The following is a 20539-nucleotide window of genomic DNA, read 5'->3' on the forward strand; positions in this document are numbered from 1 at the left end:
GCCCTCGACCAGAGCAAGCACCCTTCAAGAGTTAGCCATCGCTACCGAGAGCCGCCGAAAGGTCTCGGCATGGACAATTCAGAGGCTATTAGGCTTGATGGCAGCTACAACTGCAGTCATCAGAATATTGCAGGCCTGGTTTTTAAGAACTTTCGATCTTCAACATGATGCCCGGCGAACTTACCTGTTGATCCCGACGCAAGTAAGGGCATCTCTGAAATGGTGGTTTTCGATGTCGATGCTCCTAGAAGGAGTTCCCTTCCAGCAAGAAACTCCTTCGGTAACGATCACGATGGATGCATCGTTGATCGGATGGGGAGCACACTGCGACTCCCTCACAGCTCAGGGCCGTTGGCCTCCTTCCCAGAGGGAACATCATATCAACCACCTAGAACTGCTAGCGGTGGAGAATGCAATAAAAACTTTTTCACAAATGATCGAGGGCCGAAACGTCCTGATCGCGATGGACAACACCACGGTAGTGGCGTACATCAACAGACAAGGTGGGACAAGGTCTCATCCTCTGAATCGATCGGCACTCAGGATTTGGAACTGGTGCATAAAGAGAAATACTCACCTGACGGCGATCCATGTAGCGGGCAAGGAAAACATCATCGCGGACGCCCTCAGCAGGTCTTTCCACGTCGACCACGAATGGGAGCTCGATACCGAAGTAAGAGACGTTCTCTTTCGGTACTGGAGCCTCCCTGCTGTCGATGTCTTCGCTACCGAAGAAAACGCAGCTTGTTCCAGGTTCTGCAGCAGAGCAGGAAGAGGAAAGCACTCGCTAGGAGATGCTTTCACCAGAACCTGGAAAGGAAATCTTCTTTACATCTTTCCTCTGTTTCCACTGTTGACGAAGGTGCTGGCCAAAATCCAGTCGGACAGGTCGGACTGCATCCTTATCACACCGTGGTGGCCTCGACAGACGTGGTTCTCCCACGGCCTTCGACTGTCGGACGGGAATTACATCAGACTCCCGCCGATACCGACACTGTTGTCTCGACACCAAGGCAGGGTTCGACACGCAAACCTGTCGACCCTCAAGATGACAGCATGGAGAATATCATCCATTCCTCCTCTCGTACCAAGGATTTAACTGTAGACCATATATTGTTGGCATCACTAAAGCCTTCAACGAGAAAATCTTACGCGGCAAAGTGGCAGAGATTTCAAACTTTTGCCTTGGAAAACGATCAAGCACCTGAATCTTGCCCTTTGTCATTGATTCTCAAATACCTATTGGCACTTTATCAGCAGGGACTCGAACTCAGTTCCATCAGAGTTCACTTAGCGGCTATTACGTCTTTTCATCGAGGCATGGATGGTTTTACACCTTTTGTACATCCAACATCGAGGAAATTTTTAAAGGGGCTTAAAAATATGATACCGACAGTAAAGAGTATCGTTCCACCATGGAGCCTATCAGTGGTGTTACAGGCATTGACAAAGAAGCCCTTCGAGCCCATCGCCTTATCTGACTGTAGGCTTCTGACATTCAAGACTGTCTTTTTAGTAGCCATCACTTCTGCTAGACGTCCAAGTGAGCTTAGAGCTCTCAGGATAGATGCTCCTTACACTATCTTTCACAAGGATAAGGTTGTGTTACGCACAGACCCTGCCTTCTTGCCTAAGGTAGTGTCAACCTTTCATCTGTCCCAATATATCACTCTACCAGTTTTCTTTCCGAATCCTACATCACCTGTCGAGTCTGCTTTACATACACTTGATGTAAGGAGAGCTCTTGCCTTTTACAAGGCTAGGACAGAGAGTTTTAGGAAAACAAAGCAATTGTTTATTTGTTATGGTGAGCCTTATAAGGGACTCCCTGTTTCATGCCAGCAACTGTCACGCTGGATTGTAGAGACAATTGAACTTGCTTACTCTATCTCTAAACTAGAGCTTGTGAAACCTGTGACAGCTCATTCTACCAGAGCTGTCGCAACATCTGTTGCCTTCAGCAGAGGCGTTCCCTTGACAGAAGTCTGTAGAGCTGCAACGTGGTCCACTCCATCCACGTTTGTTAGGCACTACAGTTTGGACACCCATGCTAGGCACGACTGCTCGTTTGGAAGGACAGTGCTCTCGGAGATCTTCAGATGATGCACCAACCCACCTCCAAAGATATGTCAGCTTGCTACTCGCCCATATGTGTGATGCATAGAGACCACGAAGAAGAAATGCAGGTTGCTTACCTGTAACTGTAGTTCTTCGAGTGGTCATCTGTGCATTCACACAACCCACCCACCATCCCCACTTGGTGGTGTGAGACTTACAAATGACACAGTTATACGTGGAATGTACTTTATTGAAATTACACTCATGTTTATGGGGGCACAATGTCGGACTCCTGTAAACTGAGGTAAGGGCGGGAACCCCATGGACGTGCGCGTTAGCGTGGGGGAGGGGTTCCCGCCAAAAACGTTCCACTCAGCTATAGAAGGTTCCGGTCTGGTCTCTGCGCAGGCGCAAAGCCCATATGTGTGAATGCATAGATGACCACTCGAAGAACTACAGTTACAGGTAAGCAACCTGCATTTTTTCAGTGCCTCAGAAATCATGCTGGTGTGGCGCTCCAGTGCACACTAGCACTATTGCTTTACTATTTGCCAACAATTTATATAGGATGTGAGTTCAGTATCTTGGAGAGCTGTATTTGCGGCTCCTACTAGCACATGTTTGAAAAAATACTGCTACACATTGGGGTTTCCGAGGAAAATGTGTTCGTAAATTAACTCTTATAAATCAGTATGTTTCAAACTTTTTTGTGTGGAAACCTCGGGTTCATCATAAGCTTATTGGGGATTTCTCTATGAGAGAACAAAAATGGACACACATCCCTGAAAGTCAGCTTGCCTGCCACTATTGATTGAGTGTGCACTAGTCCATGCTTTCAATTCATGTGGAGAAGCCAAGCAGTCCTGGCCAATGCCCTATGTGTACATTCCCCAGATCTTTCAGCGACTAACTGGAGCTCTGTGGCAGATATGCAGGAGCTGCTCAGCAGATACTGTGGTAAGGCATGATTGGGAGGAGTAATTGAAGTTTACCGAGGTGCTTGAAGAATGAGTTTAAATAGATGAGATGCTGATGCGGGCTGAACATAAGAGTCAGGCTAGATAAGACCAAAGGTCCATCTAAACCAGCATCCTGTTCACTACAGTGATCAACTAAATGGCTCTGGGAAGCCCCAAAACAGGATGGTAGTAAGAGCTGTTTCCCATTGTTACTCCCTTGTAACGGGTACTTTGAGGCATACTACAGCGTATCTGAACCTGAAATTCCACATAGGCGTCATAAATAGTAGGCATTCATAGGTTTATAGTCCATGAATTTGTCTAGTGGCTATCACCACATCTTGAGGTAGTGAATTCCATAGGAGGTGTAGCTTTTTTGCCTCTCAACTGCAGCTAAAGCTTGGTGTACCTCCTTCCACTTCATCAGCTGCTAAAACTCTCCACTAAGGCCGTAGCTAGACCTAAGGTTTATCCCAGGATTGTCCTGGGGTCAAACCTGTTCATCTAGGTGACACACAGGGGATCCAACGCTCAGGCAGGGACGAACCCGGGATGATCCTGGGTTAAACCTTAGGTCTAGCTGCGGCCTCAGTTGCCACTGCCATGCAGTAAGGCTTATTGGGCTAGCAGCCCACTTCCACCATCCACCCAGTTATTGCTGGAGGCAGAATGGGGTTATTGCTGAAGGCCATGTGGGTAAAGATATTATTCCTCAGCAGTGACTCTTTAGACCACTGTGCCCTAGTCCTGGATATGAAATGCACCCCAGGAAGACTCCAATTGGTCAAAGGGGTGAATAGCACCTGATTGGGCTAAATGAGAGGGTAATTGAAATTTACATATTGTATCCATTTTTTTCTGTGTCTTATAGCAAAAACACTGCAAAAACAGCATTTCTATATGCAAGCTGCAGTGGTGGGCTTGCTCTACTATTTGTTCATGCTATATATGGCAAATAAAACATTTTTACTGCCAAAGTTGGTGATCCTGATTACATAAACCTTCGAACATGCACTCTAAAATTAAATACACGTGTGTGTAATTTTTATCTTATGTGAGTTAAATATCACAATGAGGTCTCCATAGAGATATAGTGGTAATTTTAAAATGTGCAGAGCTGCATAAGCAGGGATGAGCAGAATCTATTTTGAGGGAAGGTAATTACAGCATTACTGTAGAGAGAAGTTCTTTAAAAATAGCTGGCCTCAGATGGTGGGAGAAAAGTAATTAAGGCAGGAATAATAATGATAAATACTTTCTGCTGTGATGCTCTAAGTGCATCACACACAGGCACAGGGCACTGTGGAAACTATCTCTCTGTTAACCTCACTGAAATTGTGCAGTTGCACAAGTATGAAGCATACTTGGTCTTGTATCAAGGATCCTGGAAGCCAAAACATAGTTGCTTACACTCTCTGCCACCAAAGTAGCTCACCAGAAGAGGGAGTTCCAGATGCTTCAAGCCAGCTGACCTTTGGTGGGAAAGGCTCCAGTGACTCCTTGCAATGGGAAAATCTACAGGCAACCAATAGATGCTTTTGCAAAGCAACATAAACCCTCACAGCACATTCTTCGTGCACATAGTCTCTGACCCCCTCCTGCGGGAGGACAGCTCCAGAACCACCCCCCACAGGAGCAAGCAGCAGCCTTTGTGCACTTCACCTAATTTATTTGTTTTAAAATCATTTATATCTTGTTCTAGAGCAAAGCTGTCCTCCCCCATGCATCAGACAGCGTATAAGGGACTCAGCACAAGCAGTAAATAAATAACACACTCGTTCCTGATGCTTTTGTAGTGAGGATGAGTGCCACAGTCTTCTCTTGCTCCTTATTGGTCTGGTGGTATGCCATTCAAAAGTGGTTCTCATGTTGCAGGCAACCTTTTGAGGGATAACAAGTGGGAAGGGAAGAGGAGTGGAACCTAGGATATCATATCCTTTCTCAAACAAGGGATTTCTCCACTCCTGCCTTGCCTCTTAAGGCCACCGTGAAGTCCAGCTGATGTTGGATACCAACTTCCATCATTCTTTCCCATTGGCCATGCTGGCTGTGGCTAATGGGAGTTATTCAAAAACATCTGGAGGGCCACATGTTCATAGAATCATAGAATAGTAGAGTTGGAAGGGGCCTATAAGGCCACTGAGTCCAACCCCCTGCTCAGTGCAGGAATCCACCTTAAAGCCTAGTGTTCTCTGCCCCTGTCTTAGGTGATAGTACATTCCCAGTGTTTGTCCTGCATATTAAAAAGATTATTGCCAAACAAGTATAGGGATCTCCAGCAGCTAACTCTTGAAGCCTCTCAGATGGGATTTTGGCTGATGAGAGAGAAGGAGCATCATTACAGGAAAACAAAAAGCACCAAAGCCATATGAGCTGTACTTTCTGAACAAGCCATTCGAAAAAGGACAAAGTGGGTGGGTGGGGCAGTGGTTCTTACTGCTGAAAACTGAAGTCTCCCTTAGTGGCTGCTCTACATTCCTCAATGGTTTCTTTAAAATGAGTACCCATTTTAAAGAAACTGGGGAAAAGGTAATAACGGCAAACCACCCTGCTATAGGGGCTGCCAAGAAAACGTCAGCGAAAGCTGGCGTCCCTCCAAGAGTCAGTAATGGCTCAGTGCTTGCACGAGAAGTTCCTTTCCTTTCCTTAAATGGATACTGTTGTTTTATAGTGTTGTTTTTATATTTTTGATGGTTTAAGATTTTGTATACTTTTTTAACCTTCACTGTTTTTAACTTTTGTAAACCACCCAGAGAGCTTTGGCTATGGGGGCGGTATATAAATTTAATAAATAAATAATATTGTACCATCTAGCCTAGGATTTGCATGTGATTCTTACTGCCCCCCCAAGTGTAACCAAATTTTGTTTTAAAAAATTGCAAACTAGTTAATTTTGATGTTTGTGGCACTTTGTAGGTGCTATGGACAATTTAAAATACTTTTTTTTTTTTTGGCACCACAGGGTTCCAGGGGACGGAAATGGCCCCCAGACCTCCCAAAGTTGCCAAACTTAATGTAGCCTGATGGAGAGTTCTGGCAAACTTGAAAGCTATTGCCCAACTGTGGATTTGGATTTCCTTTGATTAACGGCATATGGGTCAATAAACTTAAAATTACAATAAAGGCAAATAGTCTATCATATGAATAATGGGCTCAAGTTAAAGGAAGCCAGATTCCAGCTGGACATCAGGAAAAACTTCCTGACTGTTAGAGCAGTCCGACAATGGAGTCAATTACCTAGGGAGGTTGTGGGCTCTCCCACACCAGAGGCCTTCAAGAGGCAGCTGGACAACCACCTGTCAGGGATGCTTTAGGGTGGATTCCTGCATTGAGCAGGGGGTTGGACTCGATGGCCTTATAGGCCCTTTCCAACTCTGCTGTTCTATGATTCTATGTCTGGATCCTCTTTTTCCTAGCTGCCATGGCCTCCTTGTTCATGTAGCATTTCCCAGAAGAAGAAGAACAAAGAAATACTAGGCAAGGTTCTAGAGTGATGCCAATAAAAATTCCAAAATATAGCCTACAAAGCTTTTGTTGCTGACCTCCTCAGTAACTACATTGATATTCTAACTACATAATCAATTAAAGCTTTCCGGGAAAGGGAATACATTCTTAACAGTTGGAAATGATCTGAGGATTAGAAATAGGTCAGCTTGAAAATAGCTAATTAAAAGGGGTAGAATGTAGAGTGCACCACAGTATATTAATTATCTTAATGCTTGACATAGCAAATAGCTTTTTAAAAACAAAGTTAAATCTAAGGATAGGCAACATTATTTTCTTCTTGATTTTTTTTACATCTGCTTTATTGATTTTGGTGCATTAATATCCTTGGAAATTAGATGCATGCTTTGAGTTCTGCAGATCTAAATGTTATTATTTATAGCAACTTAAAATTGCAAAGACTGTTATATTGCTAAGATGGAAATAAACTTCAATAGAGTGTTGTTCATCTGGATGAGAAAATACATTTTAAAAATAATTTAGATTGTACCACCATGAAAGGTCTTGGCGGGGAAGGGTGGTGTCATCACATTAGCTTATTCCACAAAGTGATGGTTATTCTATTTAAGATGAGGTAAAAATGACTTGCCATAATACTTGATTTTAGAAGAAAGAAAGTATTATTGATTGAATGTGTTCATGAGGTTGACACTTTAAACATGCAGAGTTTAGAAGTACATTGAATAAATTGCCTTGCTTTCACTTTTAAGCTAATTTCACTGCTTGAGTATCTCCCCTGCCTTCCATAACTCCTACAATTTCAAGTTTAAATCTTTTGTCTATGCTTAATCCAGGGCCTTTCCTATTGCTAGGATTACTAGTTGTGCTTGTTCTGTTAGGGTTTTTGAGAATGAGTTTTTTTTAAATACTGATGAATATCAAACTTGCTGTTAATTATGGCAATAAGAATTCTCCTTTTTTACCTCATTATCACTGTCTTGCACTATTATTGTTGCTGCTGGATGTGCAGCACTAGACCTGGTATCAGTGAAGTGTGAACACAATGTGAGCACTGGAATAGAAAGGCAGATGGTAGAATATGCTATTTATGCCTCACACCAATCTGCCTGAGGGGAGTGCTTCTGAAATGGTTATCGGAAATGTTTTCGGTTACTAAGGAGATGGGGAGAAAACCCCACTTAAATAACTTTTCTAAATTTCTGATCATAGAAGCCTTTCTGAGGTTAGAAATGTAGCTCTAACTATGTAAGAGCTAATTTTATTTCGTTTGTGTGTCTTTGGGGGGGGTACAGTTCTCATGCTGCTTTCAAGCTTAGCATGGTGGCACTCACTATTCATGACTGTGCTTGAGGAATGTATTGTTCTGTGGATCTTTTGCTTCCATAGCAACTGAGGTACATTGAATTTTAATTGCAATACATCATACAGACTTGAGAATGAATTAAAAAAAGCACAATTATGAATTTCTATCAAAGATCTAATTTGGGTGGAGATGCAAGAAGCAAAGCAACACCCCTTCCTAGTTTTAAATCGTTGTTTATTTGGGGTGCTGCACTGAATTTTTGTACTCTGACATTTTTGTGGCAAAGTGGTTGTTAAGGGTGCAAACATTCTTCCCAATATTATTTTGTGCCTATCTGAAGGCCCAATATTAGTTTAGTTATTTATATCCTACCTTTCCTCCAAGGAGCTCAAGGCAGCATATGTGGTTCTCTTGCCAGCTTTATCCTCACAACAACTCTGTGAGGCAGCTTAAGGCCTTGAGAAGTAGTGCCTGGTGTAAGGCTGAATGAGGATTTGAATTTGGTCTCACCAGTCTTAATCCAACACTCTAACTGCTACATCACACTAATTCACTCTATGTTCGTGCTTTGGTGCCCTTTGTTGTGCTCCTTCACTTTGTGATTGTAGGGCTGCACGTGTGCTCTGAGCTCATCCTGCCAGCTAAAGTTGGCAGTTGAGAACAGTGTGCAGGAGTGAGCTAAGCTGAAGGAACAGCCTAGGGTCTAAATTGCAGCAGGAATTTGCTTTGAGAATTTACATCCAGTATTAATTACCACCAACACACACACACACACACACACACACACTTCCCACACTGTCCTCACTTGGCCTTGAAGCTCACTGGGTGACTTTGAGCCAGTCACTGACTCACACACAGCCTAGCCTACCTCATAGGATCGTTATTTATTTATTATTTATTTATTTAGAATATTTATATGCAGCTCCCCATTGAAAAATTTTGGAGCGTGTACAACGTAAAATGAAAATAAAAACAGAATAAAACAGTTAAAACAAAATTTAAAAGAAGCAACAACCGAAATCCAAGGCTGCATGTTAAAGAAAGGCTTCTTGGAATAAAGATGTTTTCAGGAGGCGCCGAAAGGAGTACAAGGTTGGCGCCTGCCTGACCTCCAGAGGCAGGGAGTTCCACAGGAGGGGCGCCACCACGCTGAAGGCTCTTCCCCTGGTGGATTCCAATCAGAAGATGGATCTATGTGGAACCACCAGGAGCAGGCCCTCGGATGACCTCAGTGACCGGGCAGGTTGGTAAGGGAGAAGGCACTCTCTCAGGTATCCTGGTCCCAAGTTGTTTAGGGCTTTGTACACAAGTACAAGAACCTTAAACCTGGCCCGGTAGCGAATAGGCAGCCAGTGCAGTTCCCTCAGCAGAGGAGTTCCATGCTGGAAAGGGGCAACTCCAGACAACAGCCGAGCTGCAGCATTCTGCACTAGCTCCAGCTTCAAGGGCAGCCCCACATAGAGCGCGTTGCAGTAATCCAATCTTGAGGATTGTTGCAAGGATAAAATGGAGAAGAGAGGATCATGTAAGTTGCCTTGGGTTCCTTGCAAGAGGAAAAAAAGGTGGGATATAAATGCATAGGAATCAGCAGAAGGCAGCTGCCCAGATCTTCTACCCTCTCCATCCCAGGAATTCTTTCTTTTTCTCATCTCCAAACTCTGTTTTGTGAGCATGGAGAGGTAGCTGGTGTGGTTTTCTCCGCAGCAGCTATGAGGGGGTTTAGGGAGGCACAGGGAGTGTGGTTTCCTGTCTCCAAGCCGGAAACTAAAGTATCCTATGCTGCCCAGATGCTGTGTAGTGGGTAGAGAATTGCTCTCCCCAATAGTCAAAGTGCAGAATTCCTTTGCAAAGCTTCATTGCAAGGGAAAAGGACGATAAATATTTTCTAGCCCTATTTTAAGCAATGTTTAATTTGTTTATAACATATAAAAGAAATAATGTTTAATGTACTGCCTTTTACTTTTCCAGTTGAACAAAAACCAGAAATTTAACATTTTTAAATTAGTTAAATGTCAGTCTTAGTTCTCTTGAAATTTGTTTTACTTCTTGCTCTTAAATATTTTAAAAACATCTTGACTAACAAGCTAATTGGCTGCATTTAAAAATAACTCTTTGTAATGCCTTCATTTTGTAATACCTGCCTTGGAGTTTGTTTTAAAAGCATGTTTTAAAAGCATGAAAAGTAACCTTACTTCCGTTTAAAAGTGCATTTAAGTGTTGACACATTCCCTCCAAAGTACAGTGAGTCTTATTATAATATCTGTATTTGCTAATTGAGTAATATCTTAATGGATGGCAACACTTTTGAAACTGGAAGGAAGGCAGAATATATTTTACTAATTAGCTAGTGTAAAGTTCAACTTCATTAGTTTTGACTAAGGGTTTTATACCATCTGTTGCAGTACTTGTGCCATGGAGTATATAAAGTTTGCAATATGCTACAGCTCTCTGTAGAATTGTTGGTATTCCTTTTATGTGCATAACTATTCGGAGATGAAAGTAGATTGTTGATTTCTCTCTTTATTTTCATGTTCTCCTATTAGCTATTATCATGTAATATAACTGTGACAGAATTCTACTTAAAATGTTTTGATGAAAGTTTTTAGTGATAAAAGGTAAAATCTCAAAGAGTAAATGTTTAATTTATGGACAGATGTCAACACTCGGTTTCTTCCTCCCCCCAACTATCAACGTCTCAAATTCTTGTTCAGACATATCATGCTGAAATTTGGTTTTTGAGTTGTTTTGTTTGTGTTTAAAAACATCTGGTCTCTGCATTTAATATTGTATTTTTGGTTGAATGGCTTTTGGTTCTTCCTCTTTAAACATCTACCAGAAAAGCACTGGTGGCTGTTGTTCATTGAGGCTGATGGGACAGAGGGCAAGGTCACCCACCAGAGGCAGAGCCAGGGAGTTACTAGAGGCAGATCAACCTTTTGAATCCCCAGCAGCCCGTACCTCAGAAAGGAGAAACTGAGGCACATAAACTTTAAGATCATGGGTACAAAGCCGGGACATGGAGAATCCACAAAGTGGTGGCGGCAGCAGCGGCAGCAACTGCAGCAGCTGCATTACAATCCACTGCAAAAGGGGACACTGAGAGAGCATGCAACGTTGAGTTTACAGGTGGTGGGATAATAACAACAATAATAGACACAGTCACCTAAAAGCACTCCTTTGGAGCCAGATTTTTCCATTCCAGCAACAGCCTGCATTGCACAGAGAAGCAGGATTTTTTTAAAGCAAATTTTCCAACTGCACAAATGCCCTGTCAGACACCCGCCCCTGCCCAAGCCAAACACATTATTTCTCTTTCACGACTGGACAGGTTATCACCAACAGTAGTAGCACCTTAAACTTAAAGGCAGATTGACAGCGCCATATGGATGCCCAGGAAGGACAACAGACCAAGGGAAGTTCACCACTGGTTATCACCTACAGCCCCCGATTGAAACCACTGCAACGGATCATCAGTGAACTCCAACCTATCAGCACAGACACTTCTCTCACACAAGCCTTGGGAGGCAGACCAGTCCTGGCCTACAGACAACCTCCCATCCTGAAGCAGATGCTAACCAGCAATAGTACACAGGACAGAGACACAGACAGAGGGACCAGACCATGCAATAGACGCTAGTGCCAACCCTACCCCCATATCTATTCAGGGAACCCTGTCACAGGACCCAACAGCATCAGTCACACCATCAAGGGCTCTTTCACCTGCATCCTTATATAATTTGTGGTACGTGCCATCCCTGACTTTGTCTATTGTTAAGTTCTTAACACATAACGTGTCTTATTTTTTCACCACTTTTTTCAACTGCACTTTATCAGATTTCCAACTGCACATTCCCCCCCACCAAACCGCACATCTTGTGTCCAACTGCACACTAAAAAAAACCTACAGAGAAGGAAACTTAACCTAGTAACTTTAATCTCATGAGTGCAAAAGAGTGGTCAGGGAATCTACTCAGCCCAGGCAGAATTCCACTTATCCCACAATCACTCCGAGTAGAAATCCGCTCAAGAATAAAAAGGATTGGATTACTCAGGAATAATCATGGGCAGCAATTCTGAGCATCCAACATACTCCTCTTTTACATGAGCATCCACACCACAATCAGGTTTTGAGACCATCCAAAATACACCCTGTTTCATGTAATAATGATAATAAGTCTTCAAAGCGAGAGAACAGCAGTCTTTGGAAACAAATGCTCTTCTTTGTGCTGTTAAAAAGGAAAGAAGAAGAAGCTGGCAAAGAGCAAACGTTGCTGACACCAATAGGAATGTAATTTTAAGTTCTTTGTGGTCTCTCATATGGGCTCTGCGCCTGTGCAGAGCCTTGATTTGGGAAGTTTCCAAAGCTGAGGATCATTTTGGTGGGAACCCTCTACCACCGTCCTACTGCTCATGCCTAGAATGGGTTCCCTCCCGCTTATTCCTCAGTTCTCTTTTGACCACCGTTTGAGGTGCCTCATAGGGATCTTCCTGCTCTTCCAGAGCATTTTTTCCTAGTATGTGTGCTGAGATTTGTTTTTGTCTGCCTGCTTTAGAAAGACCCAAGCCAGTTCAGCCTGAATGGCACTGAGCAATTGTTGGACTTCAGGGCTCATCTAATGAAATCATGGTGGGGATGGGATGGGATGCTAACAGTTGTGAGAGGAATACAAAACCAAGGGGGTAGATAGATGGATGGAAATCCCTTTGGGGTTTCATAGAATCATAGAATAGCAGAGTTGGAAGGGGCCTACAAGGCCATCGAATCCAACCCCCCTGCTCAATGCAGGGATCCACCCTAAAGCATCCCTGACAGATGGTTGTCCAGCTGCCTCTTGAAGGCCTCTAGTGTGGGAGAGCCCACAACCTCCCTAGGTAACTGATTCCATTGTCGTACTGCTCTAACAGTCAGGAAGTTTTTCCTGATGTCCAGCTGGAATCTGGCTTCCTTTAACTTGAGCCTGTTATTCCGTGTCCTGCACTCTGGGAGGATCGAGAAGAGATCCTGGCCCTCCTCTGTGTCACAACCTTTTAAGTATTTGAAGAGTGCTCTCATGTCTTCCCTCAATCTTCTCTTCTCCAGGCTAAACATGCCCAGTTCTTTCAGTCTCTCTTCATAGGGCTTTGTTTCCAGACCCCTGATCATCCTTGTTTCCCTCCTCTGAACCCGCTCCAGCTTGTCTGCGTCCTTCTTGAAGTGTGGAGCCCAGAACTGGACGCAATACTGTAGATGAGGCCTAACCAGGGCTTGGTTAAGGGCTTGGCAAGAGATTGGAAAGACAAAGAGAGAGACTGACAGTTTGCATTGAAGCCACTTCCAGGCATTTGTAATTTGCACCTTTCATTCCACAGATACCACGAAAAAGAAAGACGTGTGGCTTACCTGTAATTGTAGTTCTTTGAGTGGTCATCTGTGCATTCACACAACCCACCCACCTACCCCTCTCTGGTGTCGATGTTGATGTCTATTCCGAGGAGGATACTCTTGGTTCAGAGACAACGATGTCGGTCTCAGGGAACTGAGGGAATGTGCCGGGACCTCTTTGCACATACACAATCGGCATTGGGTGAGGGGTTCCCGCCCCAAACGCCTCAGCTATAGAAATTTCCCCGAACGAGGCTCCGCGTAGGCTCAGAGCCCATATATGTGAATGCACAGATGAGCACTCGAAGAACTACAGTTACAGGTAAGCAACATGTTTATTTTAATATCAAATATAATTCTTTCCTGGGTTTCTACAGATCAAAAGAACTGGATTGCTATTTCTGGACTTGGTTAATCAACTATCGCATATGAAGGCTTTGGCAAGCTGTCATAGAAAAATGTTAATCTTGTTATTACAGGCTTCTACTCAGCAAGTGTTGCCTGGAGGAGGTGCAGATTCCTGGGCCGGAAATGCCTTGTAATGCCAAAATCAAACGTACTTTCCAGCCCTAGTGGGGTGGATAAGGGATGAATCTTTTGCTACTCTTCTTCACCTGGGAGTAGATGGTCCACCCCAGCCCTGCATTACTCCAGGAATTGGGATAAAGGGCCTAATCATCCCACTTCAGTAGGGGGTGCTCCACTCTAACAGTGGCAGGATTTAAAGCTCTCCCCCCCGTCCTGCAACCCTATCTGTGCAAAACTCCCATCCCTGACTATGGTGTGTTGGGTGGGAAGAAGGGAGAAGGAAGCTAACAAAATGGAAGAGCTTCAGAGAGTTCTTAAATAGAAACAACCCTGCTTTACTGCCACTAGACAGAACTGGCCGGTAGGGGAGGGGGCAAAGTAGCCGTCCTGCCTTGAGAAGATCAAGTTTATTGATCCTGCGTGCTGTTCCAAGAGGAGATGCTATGTTGATGTTTTGCAATTCCCTCCAGGAGCCACAGAAAAATATGGAGTTTATGTGTTTTATTTAAACAAATTTAATTAAATAAGGCAATAAAACGGTTTTTCTACATTCACAGACTATAATTTTACACAGAACAATACTGCATTTTGTGTTTTCTAACAGCCAAGCACATGGTAAAAAACATCTACTAGAAGGTGCCAGCCTCGAGTGAGCTTAATTACTCAGATAAATATTTTGCATAGATTTCAACAGACTTCCGCCTCCGTGTACAACTCTGTAATTAATAATTTGGATCTATAAAGCTGAAAGTCAAGACACAGAAATGGGACTTTGCAATATAGATCAACCAGATTTTAAAGCATACGAAGAGCAAGGAGACAGACAGGAAGAGTTTCAGCCAAAATGGAAGGAAAGGTTGTGAATATGACTAGAACATAAATGGTAAAGGAAGGGGAAATTTGTATTTATTTATTATTTATTTTTGTTTTTATCTTCATTTCGTTAGATTTGTCTCAAGTTCTTCTGTCAGTTGCTGCTCCACGTTCATGTTTGTTGTGTTGTTGTGTGCTTCGGGTTGAGGCATTGTGTGGGGATCCTCTGCTGGAGTTGTTGTGTCTAGGGTTGCTGTTTCTTCTATGGATGTTTGTGTGCTTATTGTTGGTGCATCTGTGCTTTTCAAGATTAATCTTTTTTGTTGTTTCCAAACACCAATAAATAAAAAAAACCTGCAGCGCAAAATATAATACATATAAGCACACACACACACACACACACAAATCCAACAAAGCAAAAACAAACAAAAAACACAAAAATAAAATGTTCTTCCAATATTCCCCCCAGCAAATGTATGTAACAATGTTGTTGTTATATTTTCTTACTCTATCACTGTCAAATCCAAATCTCTAATTTCTCTTTTAACATTTCTACATTATTGGTTGAATCCACAGATGTACAAGTCATCTTTTTCTCGTCCCTTCATAAAGTTTACAAAAGGTTCCCATTCAGTTATACATCTTAAAGTTGATTTTTCTCTCATAATTGCTGTGAGTTTCGCCATCTCCGCTAGCTCAAACATCTTCAGTAGTGATTCCTCTGTTGTGGGCACTATTTTGTCTTTCCATCTTTGGGCATATACAGTAGTAATCTTGCTGCTGTCATCATATATAAAAATATAGTCCCATGGTTCTTTTCCATCTGCTCATCCATAAATCCCAAAAGAAAGTATTCCAGTTTCAGTTGGTTATTAATTTTTAGGATTTTTTTGGATTACAGAGTGAATTTGTATCCAGAAAGTTTTTGCTTTTTTACAGGTCCACCATGCATGGTAGAATGTTCCTTCCTGCTCGTCACATTTCCACCACAATCCTGATGCCCCTTCATACATTTTAGCCAATTTCGCAGGTGGCATATGCCACCTATACATCATTTTGTAAAAATTTTCTTTAAGGTTAGTACTTAACGTACATTTTAACCCTCCTGTCTGCATATATTCCCATTGTGCCATTGGTATACTATATCCCATATTCTGACCCCATTTTATCATACATTCTTTCACTTGGCTCTGGGGGATTTTCAGCTCTGCCCTCCTGGGTACTCGGTGCAGCACCAGCACAGACTCGAGGGCCGGGGAGGGGGGGTTGCCGTGGTCTATAGGAATACAATCTCCCTCTCTAGGCTTCCTGTTCAGTCGAGTGCTGGTCTGGAGTGTTTGTACTGTGTGATGGGTACTTGAGACAGATTAGTGATTCTGCTGGTGTACCGTCCACCCCGCTGCCCAACAGTCTCCCTGCCTGAGCTGATGGAGGTTGTCTCGGACCTGGTGTTGAGAACCCCCAGGATGGTGGTTCTGGGGGATCTCAACTTCCATGCCGAGGCTGCTGTCTCTGGAGCGGCTCAGGACTTCATGGCTACCATGACAACCATGGGGCTGTCTCAACATGTCATCGGCCCAACACACGCAAAGGGACACACACTTGATCTGGTTTTCTCGACTGGGCAGGAGGATGGTGATCTGGAAGTGGGGGAACTAACATCTACCCCCTTGTCATGGTCAGATCACTTCCTACTGAGGTTTAGACTCTCGGCGGCCTTTCCCCTCTGCAAGGGTGGGGGGCCTATTAAAATGGTCCGCCCCCAGAGGCTAATGGACTCCGATGGATTCCAGAGGGCTCTGGGGGATTTTCCTGCTGATATGGCCGGTGCTCCTGTCGAAGCCCAGGTCGCTCTGTGGAATGCAGAGATGACTCGGGCGGTTGACAAGATCGCGCCCAAGCGTCCTCTCCCTCTGAGCAGAGCCCAGTCAGCTCCTTGGTATACACCTGAGCTGAGGGCGATGAAGCAAGAGGGGAGACGGCTAGAACGCAGGTGGAGGAAGACTCATGCTGGGTCTGATCGAACACGGGTTAGAGCTCACTATCGAGCCTACTCTGTGGCGGTGAGGGTGGCAAAGAGGCAGTTCTTTTCCACCAGCATTGCGTCTTCTCAGTGTCGTCCGGCGGAGCTTTTCCGGGTGGTTCGCGGCCTGTTACACTCTGGGCCAGGGCGAGAGATGGTGGAACCCTCGGTAGCACGCTGTGACAAATTTGCACGGCACTTTGAAGATAAAGTCGCTCAGATTCGTCATGAATTGGACACCACACTTAATGCAGCTCCACTAGTAGAGGTGTTCAGAGCGCCGTCCGGTTCAGTTTTATTGGATGAGTTTCAGTTAGTGAGGCCCGAGGATGTGGACAAGGTGCTTGGCCAAGTCCGGTCGACCACCTGTGTGCTTGACCCTTGCCCCTCATGGCTCATTACATCAAATAAGGAGAGGATCGCCGGCTGGGTCCAGGAGGTTGTAAATGCCTCCTTGAGAGAGGGAGTGGTGCCGGCCTCTTTAAAAGAAGCGGTAATTAGACCACTCCTGAAGAAGCCTAATCTGGACCCGGAGGATGTTAACAACTCCAGGCCGGTGGCTAATATCCCTTTCCTGGGCAAGTGCTTGAGCGGGTGGTTGCAGGACAACTCCAGGCACTCTTGAATGAAACGGATTATCTAGATCCATTTCAATCGGGCTTCAGGCCTGGTTTTGGAACGGAAACTGCCTTGGTCGCCCTGTGGGATGACCTCTGTCGGGAGAGAGACAGGGGGAGTGCGACCCTGTTGGTTCTCCTGGACCTCTCAGCGGCCTTCAATACCATCGACCATGGTATCCTTCTGGATAGGTTGTCTGAGCTGGGAGTTGGAGGTACTGCGTTGCAGTGGTTCCGCTCCTACTTGGATGGCCGATTCCAGAAGGTGGTGCTGGGGGATTATTGCTCTGTGCCGTGGCACCTAAGCCATGGGGTTCCACAGGGCTCTATCTTATCCCCTATGCTGTTTAACATATACATGAAGCCGCTGGGGGAGGTTATCTGGAGATGTGGACTGAGGTGTCATCAATATGCGGATGATACCCAGCTCTACCTTTCCTTTTCATCAAACCCAGGTGAGGCAGTGGCTGTTCTGAACCAGTGCCTGGGCACGGTAATGGACTGGATGAGGGCTAATAAACTGAAACTCAATCCAGACAAGACGGAGGTACTGTTAGCGGGTGGTTCTTCTGTCCGGCGAGGTGATGTTTGCCCTGTCCTGGACGGGGTTGCACTCCCCCTAAAGGATCGGGTCCGTAGTTTGGGGGTGCTCTTGGATCCAGAACTGTCACTTGAGGCACAGGTGAACTCAGTGGCAAAGAGCACCTTTTATCAGCTCAGGCTGATATACCAGCTGCGCCCTTATCTGGACAGAGATAGCTTAGCTACAGTTATCCATGCTCTGATAACCTCTCGTTTGGATTACTGCAATGCGTTATACGTGGGGCTGCCTTTGAAAACTTCAACTGGTGCAAAACAGGGCAGCAAGGTTATTAACAGGGACTGGCCGGCGAGATCACATTACGCCAGTCCTTTTACAACTTCATTGGCTGCCAGTCCAGGTCCGGGCCCAATTCAAAGTGCTGGTATTAACATTTAAAGCCCTAAACGGTTTGGGGCCAGGTTATTTGAAGGAACGCCTCCTCCCATATGTACCTACCCGGACCTTAAGATCATCTACAGGGGCCCTTCTCCGTGAGCTCCTGCCAAAGGAAGTGAGGCAGGTGGCTACTAGGAGGAGGGCTTTCTCCGCTGTGGCACCCCGGTTGTGGAACGAGCTCCCCAGAGAGGTCCGCTTGGCGCCTACACTGTACTGCTTTCGTCGCCACATGAAGACCTTTTTATTCACTCAGTATTTTAACACTTAATTTTAACTTAAATTTAAATTTTACTGTTTTAACTCTGTATTTTAATCCTATATCAACTTTGCTGTGTGGTTTTATCCTGGTTGCGCTTTTTATACTGTATTTCGTAATTGTGTTTTAAACTGTTGGGTGTTTTACTGTGGTTTTAATTTTTGTGAACCGCCCAGAGAGCTTCAGCTATTGGGCGGTATAAAAATGTAATAAATAAATAAATAAATAAATAAATAAAATAAATTGTTCTTCCTCCGTCTCAAACCTCAGTAAAAGTTTATAAATTTTAGCAATAACATGTTCGTCGTTCGTTCATAATGCCCTTTCAAATTCTGACTTTGTTGTTTCAAAGCCACAAGCTTTTTTGTCCATTTTAAACCTTTCTGACATTTGCATATATTCAAAGCATTGACATGGGTACCCTTCTTTTGTCAATCCTTCTCTTGACTTTAATTTATAATCCCCTGATTAATTAATTAATTTACAATTAATTAATTTATAATTTATAATCCCCTTGGCCACGGTTCTAAAATATCACGATATGTCCACCAATTGTAACTACTTGTCTTTTCCCTTCTTTGGTGTGCTCCCTGCACTGATACCCATAATGGTGTTTTTTGACATTGTCTGGGTTTTCAGAATAGCACGCCGTCGCTGTATATTTCATGTTGGTATTCTGTTGTGCTATTTCTTCTTTGAATTTTTGAATTTCATGTTATTATTATTTGTTGTTGTTATTGGCATGACTACTTTGTGTCTCTGAGGAAGTGTAGGCTTCAGTGGCTAACTTTTATGCCTTCCAAAACCCCTTTGCACTGTCTGTGTTGTTGTTTCCCCCACTTAAACCAATTATCTGATAGTCCACCAATGTGAAATTCCACCTGTTTGCATTTGTGGAGGATCTGTTTTCCTTTACTTTGATAATGCAAAACTGTGCATCTCCAGTTCATAAAATAGAGATCTGCTGTTCCCTTACTCAAGAGTAAATCCCATTGATTTCAACTGCATTTACATCCAAGTCATACAGAAGACCTCAGAAGTAAGCATGGGTTGCAGAGCACTTCTTTCCAGTTTGATGTTTTAGACTTAAAAAAAAACAACTTCTGAGTGACCACACTATTAAAAGTCAGTTCTAGATGTGTTTACTCAGAAGTAAGTCTCTCTCTGTTCAATGGGGTTTACTCAAAGCATGCATGGGGATTTTAGTATGATTTGGATTTAAATGCAGTTGAAATAAAATAAAGTCAAATTCTTACTTAGAATTGTCTCCATCCTTAAGTAAAACACACAGGTTCATTGATAGGTGGAAAGCAGAAGTAGAGTTAAACTAGACAATTTTTATGTTTACGAAGCTGGAGATAATTTTAGAGGATGACATACTTCAGTCCTGTCAGGTTTACTTTGTTTTTACTAGGACCCTGACATCCCCCAACTAAACTCTCAGAATCCTAGAAAAAAGCTCTAGTCAGGTATGTCAGATCTCAACACTGATATCTATTAGATGTTTACTGAAAACATTTCTGTTTACTTTGGCTTTCGCCCAGCCATGAAATATCTGTACCAGCCTCGTGATATTAGTCTGTATAAATGTATGCGTAGTTTTGTTTGTTTTGTATATTCTTCTTTTGTAAACCACTTCAGGATTTGTTTCAAATAGGCACTAGATAAATATTGCTGCTAATTAAATAAATAAATAAATGCAAAAGGTATTCACTTATAATTAAGGAAAATTGTAAACCCTGGGATTTGTTTTGAACACTCGTAATGAACTGAGCTCAAAGTCCTTCCACATAAAAAAGACCATTGTTGTCCCCCTGTCCCTATTTCAGCAGTATAAATTGGTGGAGTCATTTTGTTATTGCTATTATTTAACAATTGGAAATGATAAATTCTTGTCGATCTACTTTAAATGACCCAGAGATGCATCAGTAGATTCTAATCTACATTCTGCCCACCCAGGGCATACAAGATAAACAAAGTCAATGGAAGCCAGTTTGGGTAGTTTAACTAATTTTGGAGTAGTTCCAATCCTAGCCTAAAGCAGCTTCCTGCAATGTATTGATTGATTCTTTCATTTGTTCCATTTCTATCCCACCCAATAGCCAAAGCTCTCTGGGCACTTTACAAAGATTAAGACCTTTAAAATATAATAGAGCAAAATAAAATAAAATAAAAA

At 43.5% G+C, this 20539-nt stretch overlaps 1 protein-coding gene across 3 annotated transcripts in view; it reads left to right on the plus strand.

The window, feature by feature from the left end:
* RABGAP1L (RAB GTPase activating protein 1 like) overlaps positions 1-20539 on the plus strand; it is a 206038-nt gene that overhangs the window by 83166 nt on the left and 102333 nt on the right. The window lies entirely within an intron of this gene.

The sequence above is a fragment of the Elgaria multicarinata genome, chromosome 1 (genome assembly GCF_023053635.1).
Source record: "Elgaria multicarinata webbii isolate HBS135686 ecotype San Diego chromosome 1, rElgMul1.1.pri, whole genome shotgun sequence".
NCBI lineage: Eukaryota > Metazoa > Chordata > Lepidosauria > Squamata > Anguidae > Elgaria > Elgaria multicarinata.